This window comes from Cygnus atratus, chromosome 4 (assembly GCF_013377495.2).
Source record: "Cygnus atratus isolate AKBS03 ecotype Queensland, Australia chromosome 4, CAtr_DNAZoo_HiC_assembly, whole genome shotgun sequence".
NCBI lineage: Eukaryota > Metazoa > Chordata > Aves > Anseriformes > Anatidae > Cygnus > Cygnus atratus.
Window position 1 is genome coordinate 64,475,413 of NC_066365.1, and position 18,435 is coordinate 64,493,847.

The following is an 18,435-nucleotide window of genomic DNA, read 5'->3' on the forward strand; positions in this document are numbered from 1 at the left end:
ATGTGACATCCAATGGGTCATCGGTTGCATTTGGCACAAAAGCAAAAGACTTCCCTGATGTGGGTGTGTGGACATGGCTTACAAAGCCAGCAATAACGTGAGAATGCAGTTTCTTGTGAATCTTGAGTACCGTTTGTGGTGGTTTTACTCTGCTGGGCAGCTAAACTACAGCTCAACCATTCTCTCACTCTCCCTCAAAAGAAGACCAAGAAAATCTTTGGAGAAAAAATAATGAGGAATTATGATCTTACTCACAAATACTCAAAGAAGCTAGGTCTGAATTCCATCAGGATTATTAGAATTATACAAACTCTTCTGAATGTGAGTGTGAGAATGAAGAAGGGAGGGATTTTGCTGGCCAAACACAAGACTCACTTTCATCTAGATTCCTCCTGACACAGCAAGGCTGGGAAAGCATAAACAGAAACCTTCCTGATGCTAAACCTAGTGGGCAGTGGAATCTGGGACCAAGTACTGCAAGGCAGAAAAGAGGAAAGGATTGCCAGGTTCGTTTTGGTGGTTCCACAGTATTTTGAAGTATCTGGAGTGAGCTAATGCTGAGGTGGCAGGAAAGGTGTAGAGGAGAAAAAGATGTTACTGAGATCAATCAATGTGAAACAAAAAATTATGGGGGTGTATGCAAGAGAAAAGAATGAGAACTTCAAGATCAGCCTGTTAGTGGAGCTCAGTGGTATTTTTCCATTGTAAAAAGAGAGAAATGACAAAGCTCAGGGGAGTTACACAGTGAATTCAGCAGGAAAAGCAGGGATTTCTGGAGGGGATAGAGGAGCAGTAGTAAGCAGTGTGCACTGGCCAGTTCAGCTGACCTGATATCTCTTGAGCACAATTCTGCTTAATTTCATGAACTAGTTAAGTCAATTACCTTAAACTACATTACCTAATGCCTAATGTAAGCCTATATTTAGCTGTTGATGAATTTGCTGATGTATTTCTGAATACTGTATACATATGTATACATAAACTTCCTTAAAACAGGAAAAAGCAAAAGATCATTATTATATAAAGATCAAAATCTTGTGCTGTCAATAAACACTTCTCCTAACCAAATCTTATCCTGAATTTCCTTCGACTCAATCACAGTTTTGCAAGTATAGCAAATAAGGGGTGTTTCCAGAAACAGAACAGGCTAACGTCTGTGTATTTTCCTCTTTTGTTAAAGAAGAAAGCTGTCTTGCTGTCTGGGGTTCAGTCTCTAATACAATAACTATTCTGAAGAATTATGCTGGCTTTATTTGTCCACATTTGATGCCAAGAAACTAATTTATGAGAAATACTTGTTCATATTGCACAGTATCTTCAGATGAGTGTTGATGAGACTAAAGATGCCTATACCATCTCAGTATGCACGGAGGTTAAGTACTTATAACAGAGCTATCAGGACCTAGAACTGATTCTCTTAATATTGTGTCTCATAGAACATCTGATTTCATTTTAAATTCTGAGAATTTAACATTATACTCTATGTATTACACATTATATGTGTATGGTATAACATTACACTGTACATTTCAAGTTCTTAATCTTTATTTTAATATTTTGGAGGATGTAGTAGATGGGCTTTTATTGTACTTCCTGTGTACAGAGAGTTTTTGAATAGATACTAACATTTTACTCCTATAAAACACAAACAAATTTTCAGAGAAAAGAGGAAAGAAGAAAGGCAGTCGTTGCTTCACAGGTGAGTACTACCAGTCTTTCCTTTTCACGTTCTTTGCTTAACAGAATCTTACAAAAATAATGAAAGTGCAACACGTGACCTGTTTTTGGGAAAGTCTTAGTGAGTCAACATTCTTCTGAAGTGTTCAGCAACAAGGGGCTCTAAGAATATAGGTGTACTTTTGTGTCACAGAAATGAGGACTTTCCTCCTTTTATTCCCAAACACGTTCTTTTTTTACCCCAAGAGCCAGAAGAATTGTTTGCACTGTAATTATCTGATCAGCTGATCAGTCTGACCTTATCTTTAGCTTCCATATTTCCACAGTGACTCTTATCAAAGCGTGTATTTTCTTAAGGAAATCAAACAGTCTAAATGAACAGGGTAGGATTTGTAAGGCAATTTGACAGTTTTGGTTTTAACTGCTGGAAATCAGAACTCTGTAAAAAGCATCCATAGAATCATAGAATCATGGAATATCCCAAGTTGGAAGGGACCCATAAGGTTCATCGAGTCCAACTCCTGGCACTACACAGGTCTACCCAAAAATTCATAAAAGTCTGACATCTCTGCTTAAATTACCCAGGTCTAGAGACTGTCAGCTTTCAGTATTTTCCAATCTGGCCTTCTCTGTCCATCAGGAGATTTAGCAGTATGCACTCATGAAAGCTTACTGGATATTTCAGTTTATCTTACTTGTATGCAGTCCATCAAGGTTCTTTTTTCATTTTTGTGTATGCTTAGTTTCTTCTCAAACTCATGGAAGATTCTTTCTATCTATAATCAGTTTTTCTTCTACATCCTTTTTCTGTGATGTCTGTCACAAGTCTTGACACGAGAGTATTAAGTTCTATAAATCTTTTATTCTTAGAAATGTTTTACCCTATTTTCTGATATGCTTATTAAATGCAATATAATCACATAAGTTATTTTCATTTATTCTATAATCAACACAAATACATTTTCCTTTTAAATTAAAGGAGCCCCTCTTAGAATGTAATTACACAGCATTACTGGAGTTGGTGGCAGCCTATTATGCAGGTTTCTAAGGCTTTAATAATAACTAAACATGGTTGATGAAACTGTAATTTATTTACCAAATTTTATATCCCTGAAAGTATTTTCTTCACAATATCATATCATAAAACTCTGTATTTTATATTTCATTAATCCTTTTCTACATTTTTTGAAAATATTTATTTTGCATATATTTCATCAAGTCAACCCTACATTTTTGTTATCTGACTCAAATTTAAATATAAATTAATAATGCAATTTTTAGCCTCCTACTTCTATTTGTCAATATTTTCCTTTTTATTTTACTTCCACTTAATCTCTCATTTTCTGTCTCTCTCTTTTTTTTTTTTTTAATTTCAGTTCCTTGAAGTTTGAAAACTTTTGGATACCTGCCAAAGCTGATATACTTTTCTGCCCTGTCATTTTTAGTGTTTTTTATTATTATTATTTTTTTTTACCAAGGAAAATAGAGCGCTAGCTGTGTCAAAGTATTACTAACACTATTCTCTATAAGACTGCTGTATTAAGTAAGATAAATACATCTATGAAGAAATCTACACCAACGGATCATACAAAAAATATTTTCCTTCTTTTTCCAACATTTGAAATAATAGTAAGGGAACACCTGCCATTCCGTATTTAAGATCTAAAAATGCAAACTGAGTTAATCCCTCCAGTAATTATTATTTCCTTATGATATTGTTCTGCCTCTCTTGCTGAGCGATAAAAACTGTTCTTAGTTTTCATTCACTGTTTCCTGTGATTAGCTGTTGCCCTGATAAAACAGAGATGTAATGTAATTGTGAAATTGCCATTAGCCTCCTGAGTGTCCTCCACATCTCTGAAACCATCTTCTGCTTTCTCCTGGATTGCTTTCTCATTATGTTATGACTATTGTGTTTATGTCTTTTGGGGTTAGGTTTAGATAAATCTTTGTTCAATCTGTAAAGCCTGCAAACTCTTGGAACAATACTGCTCCTTAAGCACTGTGATTACAAAGGACTTGAAGTCAAAGAACAAACTAATCAAAAGATTCTTTCTAAGAAGTAGGAAAAAGTTATTATTTTATGCTCAGCTCCACATTTGACTGTTTTGCCTATGAAGACTACAGAGGTAGCTACACAATCCCTTGTGTAGGGTATTACTAAGTTAGGCTTTGCTGAGATAGATTTGGATATAATGGGAGGAAAAGTCACCAATAAGCGCTGTAAGATTTTGCTAACAAACGGTCATAGAATAGGGAAATTTCTTCTAATGATCCAAACTTTCAGCAGAGAAGCCCCTGTTCTTTTAGAGTTAGGGAGCTCTCTACTGATGAACTGGAGAAGAGAGCAGCTCGAGAGTAGTTGTAGGTGGTGGTAGACATTGTCTGTGGGAGACAGGACATGCAAGTGGAGCTGGTCTGGTGGTCAGGCAAATTCTTGCTGTTGCTAGGATTGCACTTTCCCTCTGAAAGGCTTTTCACAAGGCTTTTCTGGGAGTTGGGAGAGTTTATGTCTGCTGCTTAGAAAAGATTAACTAATACATGACAGTTAAGAAATGCCATGTTTTCAGTGGTTTTTGAGCACTTATATTGAGTGCTCCCCTGACTTCAGACCTTTGGTTCTCCTAAGCCAGGAGTCGTCAGTCTATTTTACAGGTATTGAAGGAAAAACAGTTACAGGTTTTAAATACTTGAATAGAAAGCCACATTTCCAGTATAGATGTTATCTCTTAGAAAGAAAAGATACTGCTTGTGGCATTCAGTTTTCTCAGTTTCCAGTGAGATGTGGAGAATTTTGAATGTTTCCCTGAGCATACAAATGCTAATGAACAGCTACAGGATCGGCTCTCAGCATCCTAGCCTTCCTCTGCTGGGTAGATCATACACATCTTTTGATCCACAGACATATGTGGATCAACAGCATCCTAATGTTTCAAGTGACAGGATATCCTGGATGTTGCAAAGAACATCCTGTGGTGCTACATTCTAATTTGGAAAAGAAAAATGTAGCCCAGCAGACCACCTGGGAAAGATTGCTGATTACTATCATACGCAATATATTTCTTCTAGTTTCTAATGACTTTAAGCTGATTTCCTGACCTTTTTCCATCTGTGTTTGTTGATTAACATAGCCAAAACAAACAAACAAAAAAGGATAGACCTGGTGGTGGGAAATAAATTTTTTTTTCTATTCTGAAAGTTTTTCTTTTTGAAATGTGAAGAAAGCACGAGTGTTCAATATTCTTTTTATAAACAGCCAAACAAAACTCTGATCTACCAATTTACCATATTATCCGAGTTAAGAAAATATAGATACACGTATATTTATAGACCTCTCTCTTTCCATAGATGTTTTTTTTATATGTACATTCCTCTCGTCAAAACAAACCCAGTGTACATGGTAGGGAGCACTAGAAATGAGTTAACAATATTCATTATTTTCATCTAACATCTATAATTAATCTTGTTTGAGATTCTATTTCTGTGTTTATAGAGAACTGGTATGAGCACACTTAATAGCACCAAATGTTTCAGGCATTAAGACTAACAAACCTTCTGCTGCACTGAACAACTTTATCCTCTCCAGTTTGCTATTTGTTTATGCTTTGCAGCTAATCATTTCTGTTGTTAAAATTAGAAGTTATGTTCCTTCCATTAATACCTGTTAGCTACACACCCTCTAGATTAAATTAATCTTTTTATTCATTCCTTTTGTGTGGTGATATAAGGTAAGTCTTTGTAAGTTAAGTTGTGGCTAAAAGAAGCAAATGACTTTCTACTGTTACTGGGTACCCCTAGACATAAATCTGGGAAACATGTCTGGTCTGAAGTCCTCCTCCCCTCAGTCACCCCTGTGCCAGCTGACATGGAGCCTATGAGCAGAGATGGGGTGGATTTGTTTTGTTTTGTTTTGTTTTCTGAGTGTATCTATGCTTACATTAAATCTTTCAGGTACCAGTGGAAAAATCAGACAAAGGCTCCAATTTTCTTACTCATATTTACTGTTTTCAACAGTGCTTGGGTATATCAGCTTTGGTATAATTGCTTGTGGTGTGTAAATAAGCATACTTTTATCAGGATGGAACTATCTCAGCTTCTCCACTGGAAGGATTCCCCAGAGGTAGGTAGAGCAATGATGAGAGAATAAATAATGAGCTCCAAATAAAAAACTGCTACATTTAGGTGGCTATTGTATGTACGGCAGCTAAACCATCTTTTTTAGTCTCAGTACCAAAACTACCAATTCTATCATCATTAAATATTTACCTGTAAACCTTGAGATGAAGGAATTTGAGTTGCACTGAAATTCTGTGGGTTCTTTATGAATTAAACATTGCTGTTACCATCAAGACTTTTTTCTTCCTTTTCTATGCACCTTGAAGGAAAAAGTTACAAAAAAATGAAATACCAAAACAGAAAAGAAAAGAGAAAGTATTTTAATGCTAACTAATAATTCAGGTTACTGTTTCAACTGAAGTTGAGAAAAATTGATCATTTTGGAACAATGATTCAAATTCAACAAAAGTTTTATCTTGAACATGTAGATAAAATAAATAAATAAAATAAAATAAAATAAAAACTTGGGAGTCCCACAGGAGATTTTACTCCAAAACGGCAGGCAAAGTGAAGTGATTCTCATGAAATTAAATTATTCATAAAGTGAAATAGTAAGAATCTTAGCAATAATAATAATAATAATAATAATAATAATGTGCCTTTTCAACTCCAGATCATTTCAAAAATCAAAACTGTAAAGATAGATTCAGGTCAGTTTCCCTGGAATCTCAAAGGTTTGGACTTGAGGTTCCATCCCTAAAATGGATTTTATTTTCGTTTAGAAGTACAGTTTAGTTTTAAATGTTTATGACACCTATACCATAAGTGAGATGTAACTCAAGTGCTAATTTATATAGTGAAAATCATTTCATTGCAGAGCATAGTGGATGATGAGTGGGCTAATGGGTGGAGTTAATGGAGGACATCACCCCCCCTTAAAAGTCAATGGAAATCTGGTTGGTATAAGAGATGTCTGTGGGATTCTAAGGCTCTTCTTTGTGCCCATGCACTATTGCAGTACTCGAAATTTTCTTTAATTCTTCCATATGGGAGCACAGGGACTTAATTGTACTCATTATATGTGTTGTTAATTTAAATAAACACTGCCCTTTTCCGTAATGAGAGATGATTTTTCCTGTTTCCAGTCTCCATACTATCCTCAGTTACTGTTGTGCAGCCTTGCTACCTGCAGTTACATGCCATTACTGTAAAACCATTGCCCAGGCTGGAAATGGCACTGCACAGCAGGAGCAGCCAGGGGTGGTGGCCTCAATGCAGGTTCAGCCTGCTGTCCCCAAGCCAGATGAGCAGAGTAGGTCAGTGATGGAAAGGACAGGGTCAGCCAAGAGTCTGAACAGCAGACCAGGCATGGACATAACTGCAGCCCAGCTCAGGTGAAGCACAGCTCAACAAAGGCAGGACAGGTCCCAGCCAGGCTTCTTGCAGCTCTTTTACACACAGTGGGTTTCACAGTGGCCTGATCCAGGCCTCAGCATCAGTGGGGCTCCTGAGCCCATGCGCAGTGTGGTGATGGAGAGTGGGGGAGCAGGGGAAGAGGTTCGTGGCCAGTAGGTTTAATTGGTGCCTTCACAACACGGAGACATATAGATTGTTCTTCATGTTAACACTTGTGACTTTTTTGACGAGGAAGAACCATGAGACAGAAATGCCTGGACATCCACAGAAGTGAATCTCAGTGTTCTGAAAGTTTTTGCTATTTTGATATTAGTTTCATATCCTAAAAGATAAACCAGACCTAGACAGCCACATTTACATCTGGCAGGTTTTCCTACTTGTTTTGAAAGTTTTTTCCCTGAGGGAACATCGCTGGTATCAAACCGAGGAACAGTAATCTTACAATGACAAATGTAAAACAAGTCTATTGCTTCACATTTCAGGCACGCTCCTGCTACATGTTAGAACTGTCATAATTCTTTTGAAATCTATGAAGCTTGCTTGAGTTTAAAAACACTAAATGGGAAGTAATGCCAATTGAAAAATGCATCTTTCTGATCCTTTAGTGTCCTTACTTGCCACCAGGGTTTTGTTTGTAGTCATGATTAAAAATAAACAAACAAATAAACAAAAGAGTTTATTCTTCCATATTCAATTTTAGAGACAGAAAGGGACCTGAACTTGAAAGAAAAAGAGGGCAACAACTCATAATTTGTCTAGATGTTTGGATTAAGTCTTATTCACATGGTTTCCTAGCCTCCTATAAACATAGTACTAAGACTCATTTTCTGAAAACCTATCTGCAAGAAAAGTGGTCTTGGAGCCAACACCCAAAGAATCCTAAAGCAACAGGGTTTCTTGGCCTCCCCTGCCCCATTTGGCATTACAGAGGCCTCCATCTGGATAAGATTGACTGATGCCTTGCTGATGATTTTGTCAATAACTTCATTTAAAGAATTGTTTTTCACCTGGAGGTGACTCTGGTGAATTTTATTGTAGGAGAAAACAGTTTGGTCCACTGAAATTTGACATTTTATTCCCATAGCAACTTCCCTCAGCCTTCCAGTTCAGTTATTAATGAGGTTATCCTCATAGTAACTGAGGGAGGTGAATATTCCTACTTTCTAGTTGGAAAAAAAAAAAAAAAAAAAAAAGCTTCATAGTCTGTTGTGGATTTACTGATCTCACGGGGAAGTCTATTATAGCTAAAGTGGAATTTAGACCTTCTGTATTTTAGCAATACATTTTCTTAAAGATTACCTTTTCTATTGGATGTACCTGTCAGCCTATTTCTCCTAGCAATAGATTTCAGAGATTCTTTTTGTCAGCTCATTCATAAGTAAGCAATACCATCAGTCAGAAACCCTCTTTTCTCAACAAAAGGGAGATACGTTTCATTACCTATGAAAAGTCTTAAAGGCATTTTATACTTGAGCAGGTCCCGAAACTTTTCTCCTTAGTTTCAATGTCACGTTTACCCACTGAAAGAGCTTAAGAACAGCATGAGTCTCAGAAAGGCTTCCTTGCTATTTACTGGCAGCGATAAGGTCTATTATGTCAGTTCTGTTCTTGATGATTTTTGATGTTTCCACTGTTGCTACTAAGTTAATAGCTTTTTTGAATTAAAGCTCAATCCTGTAGCAAAATGGAACTGTTTTCATAATAACTTAATTAAAATGTTCATTGATCTTAAAAAAAAATAAATTTACTGACTCGTGAATTTATAATAGTAAAATTGTATAAATTATTACTTTATAATAGAATACCTGGATGAGTGATTAAGATGATAATAGAAGTTCTAATTACTTTCCACTAAACAATTTAGTCTATGCAAAAGAAACCTTTCTACACTAGAAAAAGGTTACCTGAATGTTATGTGCTAACAGAATGTAGATACAACTAAAGCAGTTGCAAGATCTTACGCTGAGGTAAACTAACGTATGGTTATCCTGAAGATTTGACGGTGCCTAACTAAGTCCTAGTTATTTTGAATTGGCAATTGACGTCATGGCTTGGAATAAAGTTGCAATTGATGGCCATTATTACCCAATGCACCAAGCCCCATAACCTAATAATTTAAATTCTTCATGTCATGTAACTCCAGTGCCAGCTTACCTGGAGAAAGAATCATGTGCTTTCATGTGGCCAGTCACAATGAATCTTGTGCACAATAAGTGAACATCCCTACAGCACTAATACAGTACTAATACATAACTGTTCCCAGCACTAATACAGTACTAATACATAACTGTTCCCAGCTACAACCAAAACTTTTCTGGGCTTTAGGCTGGTGTGGTTACACAGGCTCTGGCCACTGATAAACACCAACAATAGCTATATGGCAAAGGTTAGAATTTTTACATTTCAGTCCATTCTAAGGAACATCTGACTTCTGATGTTATTTTTCATAACATTAAATTATACACCAATACATAAAATCCATGATCAGTCATTACAGGCCTTTCACAACAATCTGTGGTTATTTGCTGCTTGTGGAAAAAGAGTAGTTGATTTGGTAATGCAAATTCTTTTCACTTTTATGTTAAACCTAACTTTTACGTTAAACCTAAAAGTGAAAGTCCCTGTATTTGAAGTCCAATTATATTTTCAGCTTAATGTACGGATGATTGACCAGTCATTGTGTCAGAAGACCAATGAGCTGCTGAGAAAGGTTGCTTCAAAATAATGCTGCAAAAGGTTTACACTAATCTGACCCACAGGAGCAAGACCATCTAGGTAGAAGGACCATCATCAGACTCTTGCTCTCAGTCTAAGGTACCAAATTACTATTTTCAGACCGATCTAATCAACAGTCCTCCACCCCCATGGGTATGGAAGTAGCATTAGAAGAATGTCTTTTCTGTGGTTCCCCTGCTTGGCTTGGCTCTGCAGAGATTCCTCTTAGTTACAGCCTCAGTCTCTTCCCCACCCCAAGTCTGCACTATCCTATAGTTCTACTTTTTTTCAGAACTTGTAGATGCTTGTCATTTAAATGACATCCTGTATCAGGAAATATAAATTGAGTTGCTTTTTCACAGTATTGTTTTCCATTCATGTTTGCCACTATTGTATTTTGTCTATTTTTTCTTTTGGAGCTGTTTCAGCCACTGCTATTTTAAATCTTAGGTACCCATCAAGGGAGCTTCATCTTGGTTGTTGCCTGTACCATTACTCATCACTGGAATTTCTGAAGACCTTGCCTGATCCCTACAAAAAAGACAAGTAAAACATATCACACTCTGTGCTAATTTTTGCAGCTCACATCATCAATGGTGACGTTAAACAGACAGTCATTCTTTTCTATTTTATACTGCACTCCACATGAGGACATGCCATCAGCTTGGGTTGGATCCCTACAAGATGGGAATGCTGGCTTTTTGCAAATACAACAACAAATTTGGTGTTCCTTCTATTTTCTTCCTAGCTGTCAGGTTTATTCATCTTTTTATTGTTGTTGTTGTTTTGTTTTGTTAATAAGAAATAATTTTAAATCCATTAGATTAAATGAGTAACAATGTTTTCAAATATGAGTGGTTGTACATTAGACTATATTAATTTAAATCTTTCTGGCTTGGCATGTTTTTTACTATTCCTATTTATTTTCAATAGGCAGATTGGTTGCCTTTACCTTTATTGCCTGTGCTTGCTTAAGTTTGAGGAGAAAATGGAGGAATCATGGTCAGCATATTTTAGTAGAAGAGGGATGAGTGTTTGATCCCCCCTTTTGCATAAAAAAGTCTGTAAATGTATAATACATAAACTGCGGGTTTTACAGACTGTAATGTCTATACGATAGGTATAAATTAGCAAAAATGATCAAGTTAGACCATCTCAGATTTACTTTCTTTACAATAAAATTTCTTTGAGCTGATTTACCTTTTTTTTTTTTTTTCCAATACAAAAAATGTTTTCTATAGTGCAAAGTGAGCAGGATTCTGGATGCATTCAAACTGCTCAGCTTTGACATCTTGCTCATTTGCTTAAATAGTGAAGTTGCCTGCAGACTCCCTTTGTACACTGACAGAACAGATTATCTGCTTTCATAGGGTTTCCTATAGTAGTAAGTGAAAAAAACTTCCTTATGAAGGTGACTATCTCATTCTACTGCCCTTGAAAGTAGACTTATAATAAAACTAACTTTGTAGTATATCATGAGGTACCCCCAATTAGTTTAATCCAATCTAAAAGTCCATCTGCCACCAGAAGGGATGCTCCTGCTCTCCTCCCTGTTTTCTGTCACATGAATGATGTTGGGAAATAGAAGTGTTTTCTACTTCATTTCATTTTTAGGTTGATGGAAAACGAAATCTTTAAAAAGATAAAAAACAAATGATTTTTTTTTGAAATATACTGATTTCAGCAAAGAAGCACTCAGAAATGCATACATTCAATGCAGACACAAATGGACAATAACAGAAAAACAAAAATGATCATAAATATTCAACAGCAAGGAATTTTGAATTTCAGCTGAGACCAAAACTTCTTCATTTTGTAATTCCTTCACTTCCTTCTCAAGTGAAAAAGAGGTAAAATGGAAAGCAGTCACAAAGCAAAAAGATGAGAAATCTAGATAATTTTCTATTTGCTTTCCTTGGAGATAAAATTGAATTCTTAATCAAAAGATCAGAACTTTCAAACTGCTTTTGCATGCTTCACATTGGAAATATTTATTAAAAGAAACTGTTTTTTTTCCTTTAATCTCTCCTTATATTTGCTCAAGCAAACCATCACAAGCAAACATTTGCTTTTCAATTACATTCTTTTTCCCAGGTACCTCAATGTGTGTGTGCTGCTGAAACAGAGTAAGCTGTCTGAAGACCACAGAGGCAGCACACCAAGCGCTCTGAATATGATTTATAATGGTTAAATTTTGGACAAGTTTTAGAGGCATAAAGCCAAGAAATATTTATTTATTAATCTAATGCTCCTAAGACTGTGGCAGAGATATGCAGTCACAAGAGCTTTTCTGATTGATACCATTATCTTGTGCCATTAAACACCTCTACGGGCTCAATCATTCAGAATGCAGGAGCTAATTTCATTCAGTTGGTGTTAAAATTCTCATGGGGCAATGCAACCACCAAACATTCCCACACCTACAACAGAGCAAGAGCCTTTTTGCTTTTCTCCTGTGTAATGCTCACAATAATCCCTGCCATTCCAGGAGCTTCTGATAAAGCTTCTGAAGAGCTTATTAAGGTAACTTTGAGAAGATTTTAGGCATAAAAGAATGGCAGTGCTCAAATCAGAATGCTACTATGGTTTATGGCTATAGGACTTTTTGTATTGATTTCAGTGACTTGTGGACAAGTCTCTGCTATTTGTAAATCCCTCCCAGTAGCTCATGGCATACAACATTCTCAAATCCTAGGTATTACTTTTTTTTTTTTTTGGGGGGGTGGGCGGGGATGGGATGATGTGTCTCAAATTCCACAGAACAGGTATTCAGGTTGTAGAATGGCACTCAGTAGTTTCAGTTTAAGCTCCTCTCAGAAAGCTGTAATGATTTGCAGCTTGTATGACTTGCCCAAGGAGCACACTTTATTTTACAGTTTTCAGCTTGCTGCTTGAAATATTTTACAAACTAAATGTATTTAATGGCAATATAATTTTATTTTGCCTTATTAGAAGAGTAAACAGCTCTGGAGAGAAATTATTTCACTTAAATCCTAGGCTTAAGCAGATTCTTGTTTTCCTAGGTGTCACAACCTTCTTGGGAATGCAAAACTGCATCTTTATTTCTTTTCCAACATTTGCAAAATAACATTACAAAAGGTTTTATGTTCTTTTACAGCATTAAAAGGGAAAGCAGCTTTTGAGTATCAGTCCTAGCATCTTTTTCTTTAGCAGCTTGGTTGTTTTCAAATATTATGTAATGCATCACAACAGGTGTTATTGTATCTTCAATCTATAGTAACAGATATTTCTTAAGAGAATATACAAATAAGAGATATAGAACGATAATTTTCCATAGTACTAAGGTTTTATCCCAGTTTCTGGCAATCTAGAGCAGAGGTTGTTACACTTCACCATGTTTTAAAGATGACGTAGCTGGGAGATATCAAACAATACTGACAATCACTCCCCTCCATCCCACCCCCCCCCCCCCCCCCGAAAAGTAATTTTTTTGAAAAAAAAATTGAACTTTCCTCTGAATAATTTTTAATGGGAAATTAAAACTTATGGAAAATGGGAAACACTGCAAAATTAAAATGCTGTTAATTTCTGTTACAAAAAGTAAGTTTTATATTGGGAAAACAAGGCTGGTTTTGGAATGGAATTCAAATTTATCTTTTCAAGCTGATTTCCTTTTGGGTCCATTTAAAGCTATACTACATTTCTGTGATAGAATATTTCTACTAAGATGTTGGATTCTGATACTCCTTTTCCTTTACAAAGACCCAAATCTTGTACCTGATTACATCTTCCATTATCCAACACACCACCGCCTCTGAGTGAACAAAATGTGCATCATTCAAGTGCTAAGAGTATACCGAAGTTATGGAAGATATAGTTCAGTCAATGACCTCTGGTCATAGATGACTGGATACAGTCATAATCACAAGACATAGATCTTAGTACTGAACAAACTGTAAAGAAACCTCTCTTGATCAATCAGGAAGTCTAAAATGGAAGTTTCTCAGTATCACGAAAACATTTCATTTTGATAGAGAAAACCGAAATATATATTTCCCTTTGTAAGATTAACTCTTTTCTGAACTTCTTCAGCTGGAGTTGTAGTAGGGTGGACGTTGATTATTATTGTGATCTGCTTCTGATATTTTAAAATACAAGAAATGGTATCAGTTCAAAATGAAAAGTTTATTTCAAATGATAATAGGAAAGTTACTTTTAAAAATCAGTAGTCATAACTATTCTTCTCCATTTGAAATAACTTTTATTTTGAGAATAGACTAATGTTCAAGTATCAGAATTTTCCATGAGACAGGAATTACACTTTCCATATGTTCAGACTGCAAACATAATCAGGCTGAAATGTGTTTTTAAATTCAAAGAAAAATTAGCTGAATTTTGAATTACATTTATCTAACATAAAAAGATCTTCAATTTTTTCTAATTGCAACTAAACTCTGGATAATTATAAAAAAAGATTAACATAATAATTAGAAACAGTTTATACTGAGACTAAAACACTCATTAAGCTTGAAGAATTGAGCCATCATAATGCAATTTAAATGCAAGGCCCCTAAATACAATGATAAAAAATGCCATGCTCCATCATTAATGAGATAAAATCAGCTCTGAAACTATTTTTTTTCGTGTCCTTCAGTTATGTAACTTTCTAATTAGCATGTTCCCCAATCAATTAGTATATAGGGATGGCTCATTCCACCCATAAACCTAATGAAGCTACACAGATTTCGTATTCTTTGCTAGCCTCAAAGGTATGGCTGGCTTTTCTGTTCCATCAACAAAAATTCATTTCATACTTAAACAGAATCTTTCTTCACTAGTGCATTTCCCATCAATAGAGCATGATGGAATGTGACTCTTTATGACTACCTTAACCATTTTATGCCACTTAATCTAATTTTTAAGCACTCGTCATGTTTCTCCTGTCTATATCCATTCAAGCTGGTGACTCCAGCTTGAGTACTAAATCATGAGTACTGAATATATATGACTGTATCTACTTGGTTATTCATCTTGTGTGTTTCTGTATAGAAGTACTACAGTAATTTTAACAAGCTTTGAAGGCTGCTGAGACATACTGAGGTTCTGCCAGCACAGCATAGTGGCTCTCTCTGAGAAAGGCTGGAGAATCTGAAAAGTAGACACATAAAGACTGCAGAACTAGTCTGAAACCCTAATAGCAGTGCTGTTCAGTGAGTACAGCAGGTCTAAAGCAGGCCTTACAGGCCAAATCTAGAAGAAAAAAGTGATTTAGGTATTATTATGTTTTTCTGATTCACCCAGAAGCAGGAATCATTAAAACACCCTGAAATAGAGTTGCAACATCTAAGAGAGTGCTCAGACTTAAACAAAAGTCTGTTTCCTTGGCTGATGGCCATATCACATTTCCTGATTCTGTTTCCTGTGAAAATGAAGCTAGATGTCTTGAAATGCTTTGTGTTACAAGTATGGCTTTATGGTACACTTCCTAATGCTTTAGAAGTCATTTTCTGGTTTTGACTACTGCCACAGAGACCAGTGGAAAGTCAGTGGGAATCAGCTAGAGAAGAAAAGCTGGATTTAGCTCTGGAAGCTTGTCAAGTTGTTTATTTATTTATCTTAATTAATTATTATTATTTTTTAATAAAGTTCCTAATTTCTTTTATGTGATGCAAAGTAAGTCAATGTTTTTCCTTTGACCACTTTCGATTGGATAGTTGCTCTTGTAGATACAAAATTATTTCAGGTAATGGTTATTAATTGTCTTTGGACTAATCACGTAAGTATACTATCAATATCCCTCAGCTGCAGTAAGAGCAACAGCTCTTTGTAGCATCCACCTCATATACATATTGCCTCTTGAGCTAGACTTAATTTACACTCAAACAAATGCTAGGTAGCATGAGAATATTTTAGAGTAGTAAAACTACAATTCAAAGGGTAGAAATGTTGGGTTCTTGTGTGATATCATAAAATGAAATATAAAGATTTGTAATGAGGTAACAGTTTGCTTGTTTTGGCTTCATTCAAATCACTGTACTGTTTGTGAATAACATAGCAGAAGTAAATTTGTATAAAATAATTATTTTAACACATCATTATTCATATAATGGTGAGTAATTTGTACAAAAGAAAAAAAAAACAAAGAGAAAAAGAATAATAGTCCTTTCTATTAAAGCTATTCAGTGTTTTCGCAGGATAGCTGTAAAAAAAAATAATAGTTTCTGAGGTGCAAATTTTCCCCATAGTTTATGTTATCCTTGAGGAAGAGTTGAGCAAGAAAAATTTATTTTATCTTTCACCACAAAGTTTTATATTAAATGGCTGCTCCGTCAAAACTCATGCAGTTGGAAAGATGTGCCAGAGAAAATGGTGTGGTCTGAAGAGGGACCTAGGTTCTGTTCTCAGCTCTGCAGAAACTTGACGTGTGAGGTTAGAGTCAATCATCTACTTATTTCTGTACCTCCACTTCCACAGCAGGATATGCTTTTCATCACTTTGAAAATTGCTTTCAATCTTTATAGGGAAAACACTACTACTTGAATTGACTGTCACTACTCTCCTGAATACTTGTGTGTCCGAGCATTAAACTACTTCCTATACCTAATTTTACAGCTGCTTAGAAATGTAATGATTCCCTTTTCTACAGATAGGGGCAGAAGGTATTGAAGCACTTATCCAAGGTCACATGAAAAGGCTGTGCCAGAAGAGAGACTCTTGTAACCAAGCTGGTCACAAACCACTGTGTTATCCTTCTAAATATGCCTGATATTTTTGAGTGAAATAATGTATTTGATCAAGTATCTGTACTAGCTAGGACCACCTTTTTTTCACTTTTTCATGGCAGGCAGGGTGCAAACTTTCATTCATATTGTAAGTTCCATCACCATCATCCAAGATTTTATTAGTTCTATATTAAACTACTGGAAAAAGAAACACAAGGTTATTTCAAAACCATGAAAATGATCAAAGCAAGGTATACTTGTAGTTATAATAATTAACAAAGACTTGGAGCTGTGCAATGGAATTCATTTAAGATTTGAGTGTAACTAAACTTAAAGAAACAAAATTCTTTATTTTATATGCATATCTCATTACTGAAATTAACAGGTGTCAGTCACTCTGATACTGTATCATGCAACAGACACCATAAACACTGATCTATTTTCTCCCTTAGTTAGCCTAATATCTTTGTTTTATTCCATAGTCTTTCTCAGCTTTTAATTAATGGTGACTTTTTTTGGTGGAAGATGGTGAGTGGAAAACACGGTTCTTCTTGATTTTTCCAAAATGTTGAAAATCAAAGAAACTGAAAGGAAATCCCCTCATATTGTTGTGGGATCACTCATAATTTCATTCTGTGGATTTGTCTTTATGAAAAAATACCTGAAGACAATATAAACTAATTTTGGTTTCTGAAAAATGTCTGTTCTCTAAAACTGAAGTTCAAAGGTGGTATCTCAGATCACCTAAGTATTGCATAATAGTAAAATTAAAGAAATTATCAGAAAGTTGCAACATATTTTTTTTCCTTCTTGAGTAAAATATCATAGAATCATAGAATCATAGAATCATAGAATATCCCGAGTTGGAAGGGACCCATAAGGATCATCAAGTCCAACTTTTGGCACCGCACAGGTTTACCCAAAAGCTTAGACCATGTGACTAAGTGCACAGTCCAATCTCTTCTTAAATTCAGACAGGCTTGGTTCAGTGACTACTTCACTGGGGAGCCTGTTCCAGTGTGCAACCACCCTTTCGGTGAAGAGCCTCTTCCTGATGTCCAGCCTAAACTAAAATCGGACAGTTGGAGATTAAAAAAGCCTGAAGAGAATGATTAGTCTAGCAACAAGGTGTCAGTAAACTTAACTTGACTGTTCACTCTTTATTAGGATTGTGGTGCTAACATTACTTCGACATGGCTGATGTGCCATTGATGGAACTGTTTCTTAAAACATCTTAATTTTGCCTCAGCTGAACTTGGCATTGGTCTTAACTGCAAAATTATCCCTTTTATTATCCTTTCCTACCATCCCAAGGGATGAACTTCACCACTATTTGAGTATACACTGAGAGTATATTTGGATGGTTAAAAGAGATCAAGTTGTCTCAGCTTAGTGAATTAACCCTTTTCAGAAAACTGCAGTGGCTACAACTTCAGCTCATTTCAAATACAGACTCATGTTTTCAAATACTTCAACAGTCATTTAAGATGATTTTTCTTTTCTGTCACGCAAAACGTTGCAATCACTGTCCCTCGATTTAAGATAAGGCTTATGATACAGTGAGCTACAGAAAGACAGTACTCTTTTTTCTTAATGAAGATTTGAAAATATTACATCCCACTTTCTAGTCATGTTAAATATAAAAATTGAGAAAATTTGATCAATTATTATAGTTATGTTTTTTAACCACTTATTTGACTTACTAATAATCCATGGCCATATAACTCATGGCCAAATGCATTATTTATCATTTCTTTCTTATGGAAGTCCAATTTATAATTAAATTCAATAACAAAAGAAGTTGCTCTACTTGTTCAGAGCAATAAGGACCACTAGAGAAATACAGATAAACAGAATAAAAATTATATGGACAACAAAAAATGTCCTT